Raw genomic sequence first — 15,455 nt, 5'->3', positions numbered from 1 at the left:
AAAGTCGTTTTCATTTTTACCTCCCGTAAGTAAGAGTGGTGCGAATAGATTTATGATGTTCTAAAATAATTTTTGTAGAATATCTCACACATAATTTAATTCATGTAAGGTACTCGTGTTGACGTAATTTTATTGTGCAGGCTTGCTATAAATTAAATAAGTATAAAAATGTTATGAGAAAGTTTGACATTTGAATTCTATATTTTGTATATAATGAACTTTTTTGTGTTATAACTAATGATACCTTCCGAAATATGTCTTTTAATGTCAGTACACAATATATATGTCATTTTTAATTCAGAATATAATATTTGGTGATTATGATAGGGTATCGAAATATTTTTCATTTCTGTGATTAAATCGATAAAACTTACAAATATCAATGTCAACAAATCGAAGATGTTCATAGCGTGAATTGCAAAAATACGCTTCTCCATAAAGGCTTTTTGCTCCCAGGTGTAAACCTTTCTATATTGTGAAAATAAACTTATTTGAATTTTAATTTGATAAGATTGATGTATCAGGTTTATTCAAAGCAAAGAAAAAAATTTCCCTAACCTCCCCAATCTCAAAACTTCTTGATCACCCGTTACATACTTTAAAAAATAGTACATTAATATAAAAATAAATTGTACATATTTGATGTTACACACAAGTTACACATTCTAAAATTCATTAATATTCTACAGAATTCTCACTATGTCAAGATATAAAAAAGGTGATAATCGGATTTGTTCCTATGACATTCAAGACTGGATTTCTAGTAAAAAAAATACACATCTGAGACTGTATCGTGTAAGAAATCTGTTAAATACCTAATCTTTGTGTACGAACTTCGTCAATTTTTTGGCCTGTTCAGAGTACGCGTGACATAGTTAGTTAATTTATAGCGTTTTTGAAAATACGTATTCAAAATAGATTTACTATTTAAAAAGTAATTATGACGTCATAAGTTTGGCAGAAAAGTCGAATTACTTATGCAAGTGTTTTCATAAAACTTGAGTCTTTTATTTCATTGACTTTGTTGCTTATTTTACGAACTTACCGTTCATTATACGTATTGTTTAATATGAAAGCTAATTTTCATCTGTCCGGGCATGTTGTTGATCCAAATTTCAAATCCGATGCTTCGGTAGTCAATACGTCTGCCCGAAGACTGTCATCGCGGTGTCTCTAAAGTGTTATGCCTGCACCCTTTGGAAATTTATTTTTGTACGAACTGCCTTCAACCCGGTGTCCAACTATAAATACCTGGACGCGAAAAAATGCAAGTCATGTCAAGGAAGATGTGATTTCACTTTTGGAGGAGTTGTGCAATGGAGTGGAAAAGTATGGAGATTGTTAACGGAGCGAGGAAACAACAAAATTTTTGGCGGGCTGACAAGGCTGTGGCTATGGAAATGCTCATGCAGTTTAATGTATATTTAAGTGTGACATTTGGCTTAATTTGAATACATTTTGTCGGTTTGGTGGGTCAACAAGTTATAAAATGAGGAGGTTCGTTTGGGTTTTGTTACCGTTGAACTTGGGTCATTTATGCCAATTATCGCGTTTGGCAGGCGCCGGGTCTAAAGTCCGCTGCTTCATGTATCTCACGGTTAATGCATAATCTCGATGTAATAGGTATGTTATTACATTTATTATTAATATCTCTATGCAACCAAGAATACATTACGGTGGAGAATGTAATATACGAGATTGTAAAATCGTACAAACTTAGGCAACCATGTGTGTAGATCTTCAGTTAGGGTAGACCGCCTAGCTAGAAAATTAGGTAATGTCACTTTTTAGGTTGGTAGTTGGTCAGGGGTTGGCAGCTAGTTGGCAGTGCAGGAAGGAAGCCTCCTCATTTATTTTTTTTGGCGGCCACTTCTTTGTATTGAAAGATCACTTTAAATATATACTAATAAAATTTTACAACTTTAGTCAAAGAACCGAACCCGTAAATAAAACCATAAATTATACAGGTATGTACGACTGCCAGAGATCGTCTGCTTGGGGCAACTCATGAAATTCTGTAGGCACGCGACATGGCTTACAAGTTTACAAGGACCCTAATGCGAAAAGTCGATTAGGCATTGTTAACCAAATCATTCTAATGATTCAAATGCACAGATGTTTAATAACTGTTTCTGGTTCTAATACAATTTAACAGTCGTGAAATTGTTCATATAAACCACGCATCACTCTTTTGTTCCTCACTTTATAACTGAAGTTCCTGGTTGTTTTTACTTAGGTATTACATTATAACCCGTTGGTACTGACTCCAAGCTATCAGTATGAGTACTCTTGCGACTTCTTTACTCGAAAGCGCTTCTCTTCGCCAACGAGAGTCATTTTTAAGGCTATTGCCCAGCAGTACATTCTCACCACCATCAGCTCGTTTTGAACATGTGCACATAGACATCACAATTATGCCACCGTAATTCAAAAGAGCGTTCCCTTTGGATCTGACATCAAAATTTCCCCACAGTGTGTGGTGTGAAGTTCGCACCACATTTCACGATGAAAGGCTGTTCAGATCACCTGAACGTTATGAATCACAGTAGTGCAGCTTTTGGTCGCTCTTAAAGGAATGGCGGCTCCTTTTGTAGAGGTGGCCTGTTTCGGGTTGCCGACAAGAGTAGCAAGTAGCAACATAAAAACTGTAATACTTGTACCAGAGTAGACATGTTCTTAATAAATGTAGTTTTACTCACCACTAAAGATTATTGTTTAAATAGACGTCATCCCGTAGCCGTGCTAAAGTCTATTAGCGCTGTCATCTTAGCTAATGGCTGAGGGTAGCAACTCAAGTATGTCATACCGCAGATACACCGAGTACACGATCAGCGTTTTCGAGATTTGCTGCTGTGGTGACCGAATATGAATCAAATTTTCGAGCTGAAATTAATTAACAGCGGCGCGAAATCACATTTGAATCATTTGAACTTGAGAAAAAAAAATCAATAAAAAAAATCGTTAAACACAGGCCTTGTGCACGTTTAGTTCTTTTTCTTGTGTTTGGTAGCTCGCTGGGGGGATTTTAGTTAGAGGGGTGGTTATGAGAGGACGGTAGTGGTAGACAAGCTAGCGGCATGGCGAAAGCGTTATTATCATTGTTGATTTGGTGGTGTGTTTGGGTGCATGATGAAAAAGACGCTGTAAGTTAACTAAGTTTAATTAGTTGGTTTGGTAGTTAATAAAAGGGAGGAGACCTTTGTTTAACGACAATTAATCGTAACGACAACGTCACAGTTTTCCCCAATACGCGCAAATAATTCTTGCGGCTTTTTAATCGGAATAAGTGTTAATTTTCGAGACCGACGCCAACACATGCTGTAAATTTGTTTTATTGTTTGTGAATTCAGGTTAGGGTTTTAATCGGTAAGTTTGTGCTAACACAATTTAACAGACATTTGCTAGGAGTTTTCATGAAATTCAATGAGTCAGGACTCCTTTCATTTTGTTTGTCTAATTGTAAATAAGTTTCTGGATGCTAATATGTAAGTGTTACACTATAACACTTCTTAATTCTTCACACAAAATTGCTAATAGTTCATTTACGGCAGTTAAATTAACTAATTCATACCGTGAACAGACGGGGAGTTAAAATAATTTCTTCCCTTAGGCAGTTATCATCGTTATTATCATTACACCACCGAGGCATTTCTTCGCAACGTTAAAGATTGATTACATCACCGAGGCATGTCCTCGCTGTTGCAATATGTCAGAATTAGATACGCTCTGGCCCAGTACCGGTGCGACACTTGTGTGGTTGAAAGTCTGGACCCTTTTGTCTTTGTCGGCGTTTCACGGCAAATCGACGTCCAGATGTCGAGACCTTTTTTACTAAGTTAGTTTTCACATAATGTACATATCTAAGTCAGTTAATAAATACCTTCGCTAGTGTTAACATCGTTGGCCCTTTATTTTTCGCACTTTAAATACGCACATAAATTAACAGGTTATGGGCCCAGATTACGTATCGAGTATTGTGCAATTAGTATTTTGAAAAAGTGCAATTAGCGGAATATCAGCGATTAGTTCCTATTCGAAGTTGCGATTTGTAGTTGGTCAGTGTTCAAGTTCGGTTTCGCGGCCAATAGTAGCAGACACATCGAAAATGGATAAGTTCGCGATAGCTAAGTTTAACGGCAACGATTTTGCAGTATGGAAGTTTCAAATGCGCGCCTATCTGCGGTATCACGAATTGTTAGACGTTGTCGAAGGTATGAAAGCTCGCCCTGATTCGGGAGGTACGTCCAAGGAACAAGAAGAATGGGACAGAAAAGACGAGAAAGCTCAATTTGCGTTATCGTGCGCTCTAGAAACGAATGTTGTGCGTCATATAATGAATATGAAGACTGCAGCTGAAATGTGGACGCGACTGGTGACTATTTACGAACAAAAGAACAAGACGTCGATTCATATTTTACACCAAAAATTTTATAATTATCAAATGCGACCAGGCGCAACAATTACTGAACATGTTGCTGCTATCGAAGAGCTGGTGAGACAGCTGGAAGATCTGAATCAGAAACCCACCGATGAACAAATAATCACCAAAGTACTGTACACATTACCACAACAGTATCAGCATATAGCAGCGGCTTTTGATATGCTTCCAGAAAAAGAGCAAACCATGGTCAACCTTCTTCCTCGGTTATTAAAGCTGGAAACAATGAGAAATGGAATGGTCGAGATTAAAAACGACGAAGAAGACAACTCAGCCCTTTACACAAGCAACGGCAATCGGGGACAACGCCAAAATCATCAAAGAAATAGAGGTGGTCGTTATCAAAATCAGCAGCGACAGCAATTTACAAAACAGCGATTTAGTGGGAAGTGTTATAATTGCGGTAAGACGGGACATAGAAAGATCGACTGCTACAAACCCCAAAACACTCAAAACAATGGCCAAGCGAATGCAGCATCAAACAGCGGCGCATCGAGTGCGATGATGTATACAGCCGAAACGATGGCTGTCGGTAACGCGGGCGAATTATGGGTCGCGGATTCTGGTGCGAGTAAACACATGACTTTTCGGCGCGACATTATTACAGATTATAGGGAGTTTAGTGCAAGTGAGAGAAAACCGATCACAGTGGGCAACAATGAAACTATTTACGCGGAAGGTGAAGGAGATGTAATGATTACTTCGTACGTTAATGGACAAGAACTGGAGCAAGGCATGAGTGAAGTGTGGTACGTGCCTGAAATTGGGAAAAATCTGTTCTCAATAAGTGCAGCTAGTAATCATGGTGTTAACGCATTATTCAGCAAACACACGTTACAATTGTTTAGACGTGGCAAAGTGGTAGCCACCGGACAATTGGCTAAAAACGGTTTATTCGAAATGAATATTCGCGCGCGGGCAACGGCAGAGGCTATGATCGCAAGTGCAAGTGCTCAAAACGTTCGAGTGTGGCATGAACGGCTTGGACATGTTGCATTTAAAGTGGTTCGCGAAATGGCCAAAAGTGACGCGATAACTGGCATGAAAGTTGTGGACTCGAAAGATAGTGCGGACAATGAGGACATATTTTGCGAAGACTGTGTATACGGCAAGCACGTGCGACAACCGTTCCCGTCCTCAAATTCGCGGGCTGAACGGCCAGGAGATCTAATGCATTTTGACACGATCGGACCATTGAATGAATCGTTAGGTGGTTCGCGATTCGCAGCTGTATTTACAGATGATTGCAGTGGTACGATCATCGCAGTTCCAATGAAAACAAAGTCCGACGTCGTCGACGCGATGATTAGTGTAATAGCTGATGCAGAAGCGAATGGACATAAAATAAAACGCGTGCGATCGGACAATGGGGGTGAATTTTTGGGCAGTGAAATGAAGGCGGTGTTAACCAAGAAATTTATTAAACAAGAATTGACCACACCGTACTGTCCACAACAGAATGGGAGGGCCGAACGATCTAACAGGACATTAAATGAAATGGTGCGGTGTCAACTTGCAAGCGGAAACCTGCCCCAAGGACTATGGGCGGAAATGATTAGAAACGGAGCTCACATTAGAAATAGAATACCACGTGCCCGTCTCGAAGGGAAAACCCCCTACGAACTCTGGACCGGTCGAAAGCCTGACTTGAGTCATTTGCGTAAAATTGGTAGTACTGCATATGCATTAATTGACGAGTCGAAACGGAGCAAATTTGAAAAGAAGAGCGAACGGCTCATCTTAGTTGGATATGAATTTGAGCAACACGCATATCGACTTTGGCGGCCAGGTACAAAAGTAATTATTAAGAGTCGTGACGTAAAAATTGTCGAATTACCACCAAAAAGACCGCTTCAATTGTTACCTGAAATCGCTACAAATGAAGAACAATCAACACCAACACGAGCGGCGTACTCGAAACGCGTGGTACCTTCAGATGAAAACTCCATCGTAAACAACACCCGATCTAAGACGAAGAAAAGGATGGAAGAAAAAGATGAAATGACCGAAGTTCAATTTGCAGCCCTCCTGACTGAAGGTGAGAAAATAGTGACTAAAACACCTGAAACTCTCGCAGAAGCGTTAGCGACGAATGATTCGAAACAGTGGGAGCTTGCAATGGCTGATGAATTGGAGTCTTTAGCCAAAAATGAAGTTTGGGAATTGGTGAAGCTTCCAGCGAACAGACGACCAATCCAAAATAAATGGATATTCAAGATTAAAACCAACCCGGACGGCAGCATCAATAAATACAAGGCACGGTTGGTCATTAAGGGATGTTCGCAAAAAGCGGGCATCGACTACGCGGAAACGTTTTCACCCGTTGCACGGTTCGAATCAGTGCGTGTATTGTTGGCCATCGCGGCGGCCAAAGATTATGAACTCTTTCAGATTGACGTGAAAACTGCTTTCCTTTATAGTGAGCTAAAAGAGGAAATATATATGGTGCAACCGGACGGTTTTGACGACGGTAGTGGCCGTGTGTGTAAACTAAACAAAAGTTTATACGGACTGAAACAGGCACCGTTAGTGTTTCATGAGAAAATGGACGGAGTGCTAAAGGAATTCGGCATGAACCCTACTCGGTTTGACCGGTGTGTGTACGCGTCTGACAATAACGAACTTTATTTCGCGCTGTACGTGGATGATGGTCTGGTAATCGGTAGTTCCGTGGAACGTGTCAACAGTTTCATAAACAAACCAAAACTGAATTTTGAAGTTACCGGTGACGTGGCAAACTGTATGCAAATAGTGCGCGATCGTGGGACAAAAACGCTACACTTAAAGCAAACTGCTGAACATTTGGTGCGAAACCCCGTTCACCATCGACGCACCAAACACATCGATGTCAAGTTCCACTACACACGTGACGCCTATCAACGGGGAGAGATTGATATCAACCACGTTGGGACAACGGAACAACTGGCGGATATGTTCACGAAACCGCTAAGCCGTGATAAATTTGCCAATAATTTAAAATTGTTGAATTTACATTCAGTTTAAGACTTATTCTCTTAAGTATTATTTTATTTGTGTGTTCTAATTTTTCTTGTGTTTGTTTATTTAGTTCATCTGACCAGAGCGAGTGGGAGTGTTGCAATATGTCAGAATTAGATACGCTCTGGCCCAGTACCGGTGCGACACTTGTGTGGTTGAAAGTCTGGACCCTTTTGTCTTTGTCGGCGTTTCACGGCAAATCGACGTCCAGATGTCGAGACCGTTTTTACTAAGTTAGTTTTCACATAATGTACATATCTAAGTCAGTTAATAAATACCTTCGCTAGTGTTAACATCGTTGGCCCTTTATTTTTCGCACTTTAAATACGCACATAAATTAACACTCGCAACATTAAAGATTGATTACATCACCGAGGCATGCCCTCGCAAGGTTAAAAATTACATCACCGAGGTATTTCATCGCAACGTTAAAAATTATAAGGCATTTCCTCGCAACGCTAAAATTTACATCATTGAGACGCTTTTTCCTCGCAACGATGACTGGATATTTTTGTGTTTATTTACTATGTGTTTTGTTGGGGTAACCAGGTCACAGTATTATACTCCAAGTAAATTGTTTTTTTAAGTAACCAATCACTTGGATCATGACATAATTTGACATAGTGTACACTTTTTGTTTGAATTGTTGATAAAGTGTGGCAAATATTAATCTCATGTAAATTTATTAGCGTTGCAATTTTTGCACCCCATACAATATTTTTCTATCTCACAATTTTAACCTCAGTAATTTTCCTTTGTTGCATAATTTTAATTGAACGTAAAAATTTCATGCTCTGCAGTTTTAACCTCACATAATTTTTTTTTTTGACAAGTTTATTTCACATCAGATCTTTTGTTTTTATCAATCTTTACCAGTTTTGTTTTTATAATATTTTGTTGATGAATGTTTCCATCGTATAAATTATCTGTTGTTTATTGTTCTTTTGGAACTTTAACACTTGTTCAGTTCGTTAGGATCAGAGTTATAAGAATTGAACGTACAATTGGAATTGAGGTTAAATAACACAGAAAACGTGGCAGAAGTGGAGTGCGTGGTTCCTAGTCGGGCTGGCGAGATTTAGCGCGTCACCTGCATAAAAGATGCAGGTTAAAATAGAATTCAGGGGCGGTCGCGATGTTGTAACGCTGTCGGCTTCCACCCCATAGCCAAAACTGTAACGGCCTCCACGTACGGCACGTCCGTAATAGAGAGATGCTTTGCGCTAGGCTTGCGATAGATAGAATCACCGTCGTGGGGGAGAACAGCCCCGACCGATAGCCCCAAAGTCCGCTTGTGCTAGAACGCCCTTGCTGTGCTCTTGTTGACTGCCACAATTTTAAATTTGCCGCCACACGCCTGTAATAACTTGTGTATTTGCATTCAGATTTTGATTTGTTTTTACTAAATTCGTGATATTCAAATATTTGCATTGATTCAGAACGTTTAATTTGATTTCATTTAAATTTCATCCAAAGTTCAATCAGTTTTTTTTTGGAACTGAAAAGCGATTGCGATTCGGCCCCCATTGGTGACGTGCCGGAGGGCACGCTTCTTTTTTTGTTAGTGGAGGAATAAATAATTTTGTGTCCTCCATAAGTGTTACGTTTTATTTAGCGGTACTTTTCCAACCTTGGGGTCCACCACTTCCATCTGAACGCATCCCACCATTTTTCAAAAACACAACGTAGGGTTCCATTTTGTTAGACGATCACAGTCAAGGCCAAATTTTGAACTTTTGAATTTTTTTTCACATGTCAATTTAAGGCGGGATGTTTGGGTTATCACACTGCTTATAATATTTACACGGACAACCACTACATCCCTAGAGCACCGGTGCTTCAAATAATGGACCTCTACCTGTTTGAATTAGTAGAGGCATGCTCTCGGTTTACATCAGCAATAACTTATCCTTTATGTAAACATATGTCCCTTACACACGCCCTTATATCCAGGGTTCCTGTAGAAGCCCAATGACCACACTTCATATCTCCGATTGTGGGCCGGGTTGTGTTAGAGTCGACTCGTTCTGTTAAACTAGGGGGCCCTAGTCCAGGATTCCGAGCTTCTAAAAGCCTGAGAGTTATCGCAAGAGTCTCGAGTGATCCCTAGACAATTCTCAAGGCTTTGCTTGACCTTGGAAGCTTCGCGGTAGGTACATCCGTAGAGTGAGACCCGCCAACTCTAGGTCCCTAATAACCAGTGGGTCTCATTAAACCAATATTAAAGAAACGCCGGCAAAAGAGCTTCACACAAGAGCCATTTATGATCCCTTTCCGTACTAAATTGGGAACGGTCAGTTTGTGTTTTCTGCTCAGTGCATGGCAAATGTTTTCAAGCACGTCAACCAATTTTTGGAAGCAGCTGGAAGAGCCTGTGACCCTAGTCGAAAGCGCGGTACCAAGCGATTTTTCAAATTATTTTCCCTCCTCTCATTCTTCCTCAATGCTCTATATCGATTAATTATACTATGGAAGTTTTCCACTTGCAAAATGAGGTTGATGTCCATCAGGAGGGTTATCTATAGTACCTACGTAGCAGTAACTTTAGGATATTTCAATGTATCCTCTGCAAAAATGCGTATTCGGAGAGCAAGTCGACCGTCGACACGAAAGTGTTTACCAGTCTTGGGCTCCTCACAGTACGTGCGACAATGCAAGAAATCTGCTTCTAGGCCCGTTTGGTGCCAGGTGGCCGTTCAGCCTTTGGAGTCCGTAGGTATGTGCTGGTTGATTTGACCCCTTTCGTCCCTCTGACTGTTTGTTTTGTGGTTTTACTTGGTCCGCGGATGATGCCGAACTTATTTGCTGAACCCTGGCAGCCATTTGGTGGGGCCCGCTACTTTTCCGTTCCACTGCAGCTTCTTGTTCCCACTAGAGTAGGATACACTAGATTTCCTGGTTTCCTTATATATAGGTCCCACGATTAGGTACTGGAGAAGGAGTTTTAAGTGCAATAAAGCTCCTCATGCTGCAGAGGGGGATACAATCGGAGCTTCCCTGGTATCCAGGAAAATTTTGAAAAAAACCGCGAAAATTCGGAAAGTGGCCATGAACTGTGATCGTCAACAAGATGGGACCCTACGTTGTGTTTTGAAATATCGGAATGTGTTCTGATGCAAAGTGCATCAATGTGGAGCGAGAAGAGTGTAGGAAGTCAAAGTCAGCACTGAAAGGGAACATCTTTTATTCAATTTTGGTAAAAGTGATTGGAATTGAAAAGAAATCTTTAGTGTTACATGTCACAAACCAAATGGCTGAAAAGGTGGTTCCTCTTTTGAGAGAGGATAAACGCTATAAAATAAACTTGACGAGCTATTTTCCCAGCTGCAAAGCCCCTCCATCTTTTCAAATGTAAGGTTACAAATTTCGATCACATAAACACAGCAGGCTTGTTCTTAAATGTACACAATACTCTAGTTTGCAACTTCTTATCTAAGGGAAATGGAAGGCAATGCTTAAATTATTATGGTGACGTAATGGCAGATTTTTATATTTTCACGGTCGACAAAAAAAAAACGATTTAACTGTCATCGAACTGTTTCTTTGCACAACCACAGCTACGCACAACCAAACCGCGATGCCCCCACAAACGCCACGCTATTTCCATGCTGTGTCTGCTGCTTCAAGTAATATTCCCCAACTATACTCCATCCACGACACTGGCTACTCCCAGTAAAGTTTCCTTTATTAGCAGGACACCCCCCATATATCTCGTGTTGGTGGAATCCGGTATGCGACTAAACAGTCATACGAATGACAGGAAGAATTTGTCAATCTAGACTTGGGCCACGGCTGTAGAATATAAGGTTGGTACACTAAGGGAAGTTTGGTAGAATAAAATTTGGGTGTCCTAAGCGGCTTTGGCGCGCATTAGATCGTTTCGCCATCTGTGAATTACGACTACACACTAACATCTTTATGAATGAAATTTTCCACTACTGCAATGGCAAATTGACAACTGACAGGCTGCCAAAACTGTCATTCTACTTCTAGTGGATGTATTATGATAGAAATTACTGTTTAAATTGGTTTAACGAGATCGCCAACTCAGAGAGGAACGTACATTTATACATAACAAACCTCGGCAACCGCAGGTTTGTTCGATATTTCTAGCACTATTGTTTCATGTAAACAATCATTAAACAAGCATGTGCGATGACCAGATGAACACAGATTCCTTCGAAAAACAAGTTGACGATGTACTGGTTAAGAACTTTTCGGTAATTGATTACATTAGCTACCGCGATTTTGCCGAATCCGCCCCCACAAAAACCTCATACAACACCCCTGATCACGTTCCTACCTAACCTTCAAATGTTGTACAAATATTTCTCAGAACATTTGAAGAGTAGGAACGCGATCAGGGCAGGGTCGTTGTATGAGGGTTCTGCAAAAACGGTTTCAGAGAAGTCGCATAGTAGCTAGTGTAAACAATGGTCAAAGACGCTTCCAAAAGATTGAACGTTTAACATAAAAATTATTATTAAATGCTTTGATTAAATGTCAAAGTTGTCATTTATGTCGGTATAATCGTGTCCTTTTGATGTGGCAAAAATTAATGCCTCTAAATACCGTAAGAGGGACCCATTTGAAAACGCGCGTCATGGCCAACTGGTACGGAAAGAAATTATTCCACCTACCGGAACGTGAATGAATGAAAGATACTCAACCTATCTATTCTACAGCCGTGACTTGGGCCGAACTCCGTTCTCGCCAACCGAATTCAAAAAAGCAAAATTAATGAAACAAGAGTACATTGTGGATCGAATTCCCCATCAAATAAATACATAGAACACATGTTCAATATGGTCAAAAACACAAAATATCTTTCGGTACCTACGTCGTTTTGAGGGGTACCATCGCTGGACAAAAAAAAACTAGGACACAATAGGTAACTAGATAATTATTATTTTGAAAATTCGAAATTTAAAACGTGTAAGTTGGGCTCTTCCTGCCAAAAATATTATTTATTAGGTTCGTGAAACATTTTCTCATGTTTTACTTATTGTTTCCAAGAAATTAGTCAGAAAGATAAAGGCGTAAACGAAGACGTAAAATTAGGAACATAATTTTATTCAAGAGAAAATAAAAACGGGAATTATAACTAGACTCATTATACTGAAGATGCCAATTCATCTGATCAGTATTTTGTCATTGCATCATTTGCATCGATCACATTCTGTAGTCGACGAGGCATGGAAGCAACTAACTGCCTCATATATCCAGGTGTTATAGTTTCCCATGCCTCGACAATTTTTTCTTGTAATTCTAGTGGATTTCTAGTTCGAAAATCATTTTGATAAATATATTTTTGCATTTCTCCCCACACATTTTCTATTACGTTTAAATCTGGGCTCCTAGAGGGCCAAGATTCCCTGGGCCTCCAAATATCGACTTAGCAGTCGGGCATTATGAACTGGACAGTTATCCTGCAATGGGTTTTATAATTATTAAAAAAAAATGAAAGGAAGAATAGCACAAACTTGTTGAAATATAAAGTTTCGTTCTCCAAAAACTGGTATTACTGAGGGGAGCATAATTTCCTCTAGAAGCCTTCTGTATACATTAGCATTTAATCTTTCTTCTACTATTGCGCAAATTCCACGTCCTCTGCTGCTAACCCACCCCCAAACATTAACGGAAAAACGACCGGATTGTTTATATTTATTGCAATAGCGTTCATCATATCCCGTTCCTGGGGGTCTATAGACACGACGACGCCCATTACTATGGGCCTGTCTAATTTTCAGACCACAGTTTATCTTGCAGACTGGGGGTTAAAAATACTGCAATCAAGTCAAAACTCGACATTTGCTTATTTCTCAATACGAAGATTGTTGATACAAAATGTCAACCCGTTCGGAAAAACCCTTAAAAACCACCCCCAAAGCAACCTTGCAGACTGGGGCTTAAAAATACTCCATCAAGTCAAAATTTTATATTCGCTAGTTTCTCAAAACGAAGATTATCGATTCAAAATTTCAGCCTATTCGAAGAAACCCTCCAAAAATGATACAAAATTTCAACCCGTGCAGAGAAATCGTTAAAAACTACCCCTAAAACAACCTTGCAGACTGGGGCTTAAAAATACTCCAATCAAGTCAAAATTTGATATTTGCTAGTTTCTCAATACGAAGATTGTCGATACAAAATTTCAGCCTATTCGAAAAAACCCTCAAAAATCACCCCCAAAACAACCTTGCAGACTGGGGGTTAAAAATGCTCCAATCAAGTCAAAACTCGATATTTCTTAATTTCTCAATACAAAGATTGTTGATACAAAATTTCAACCCGTGCAGAGAAATCGTTAAAAACTACCCCCAAAACAACCTTGCAGACTGGGGCTTAAAAATACTCCAATGAAGTCAAAATTTTATATTCGTTAGTCTCTCAATACGGGGATTATCGATACAAAATTTGAGCCTATTTGAAGAAACCCTCAAAAACTACCCTCAAAACAACCTCGTAGACCGGTTCTTAAAAATATTATTACCAAATCGAAACTTAATGCAAAAACAGCCTTTTTTAAGCTGCTCTTAATAAGTACCCCAAAACAATCTTTCATAATGGAGCTTAAAAATACTCCAATTGAGTAGAAACTTACCACTTCCTGAGTTCTTTACACAAAAAATTATCATGTTAAATTTTAGTCACCTTGAAGCAACTTTTAAAAATGATTGATAGTTCACATTCATTTAAAGTACAAGTAGCAGAAAAATTTTAGACACATATAAAGAGACAGTACATATTTCTAAAGTAGGTGCGCACCATAGAGGTAGAATGAGAGGAGGGAAGCCAGTTTGAAAAAATGCCTGGTACCGCGCTTTCTCCTAGGGTCATAAATGGTTCTTCCAGGTCCTCCGAGAAAATTGTTGTTCCAGTGGCGTGCTCGAAAGCGTTTGCGGGATACTAGACATAAAACAAAAATAATTTCATAAGAAAGCATATAAAAGCAGCAGCAGCAAATTTACTTGAGTATTTAATTGGTTAAGATTCGTTGCTACGGTCGTCGTGTTATCTCCACCTTCGCGCAAACCGAGCTAATTCCTACAACAACTGCGGCATCACCTAATGATCTTAATTAGCATTGTTAATTATGAAAAATATTGTTTTGTTACCTTTTATAACTTTATTTTAATGCATATACACTGACCGGCAAAAACCGGCCACCCTGAAAAATTTCGCAAAACCAAACTTTAAAAATTATTAATTTAACTAGTGATAGTTATTAAAGAACTATTCACTATTGATACATGATATATAAATTAGCAAAAAAAGAAGACAAATAAACACAGAATTAAATTTAATTTAACAAAATAATAGAAACAGAGCGACAATTTGAGAGACCGCAAAAGAGCTAAATGTTCAAAACATACAGCATCGCAGTTAGAGAGAATTCTCAGATGTTGCCGGCTATTGAGAATTTATCATTTTTTGGACAATCGTGTGGTTGTGCTGGGCGATGAAAAATATTGTACGTTTGCCTATTTAGAGATGGAAGGATGGATTTTATACAAACAATATAGAAGAAATTACAAATAAAATTAAGTCGAAGACAAAGTTTGAAGATAAAATTTTGGTTTGAAGGGCTATATTTTCGGCTGGCGGTTCAGCACCATTCATTGACCGTATTAGAAGTGACGCGGTCAATACATAACAATATATGGGAACACACCATAATAACGACGATGTATAATATTTTGGCCAGATTTAGCAAGATGCCATTATACTACAATATCCAGGGATTGGTTAGAAAGAAATAATATAAATTTTGTACCTAAGATAATCCCTCCATAGTGCCCCCCGTGGGAACAATCGAAAACAAAATTTGGGCAATACTAAGTAGAAAGGTTTACAACAACGGCTGGGGAGCCAATTTAGAAGAACAAATTACCAGAAAGTTAGAGAAATGGACGTGGACACTGTTGCGTGTGCTACAATGTCGTCGGTACGCCTATGTCTTTAGTACGCCTATGTCGTTGGTGTGCCAAAGAAATGTTGCAGCTGCAGGTCTGCAGCC

The sequence above is a fragment of the Zophobas morio genome, unplaced genomic scaffold, assembly GCF_036711695.1.
Source record: "Zophobas morio isolate AGI-343-1 ecotype UQ-CSIRO unplaced genomic scaffold, CSIRO_AGI_Zmor_V1 ptg000046l, whole genome shotgun sequence".
Lineage (NCBI taxonomy): Eukaryota > Metazoa > Arthropoda > Insecta > Coleoptera > Tenebrionidae > Zophobas > Zophobas morio.
Note: the sequence above shows the minus strand (reverse complement) of the source record.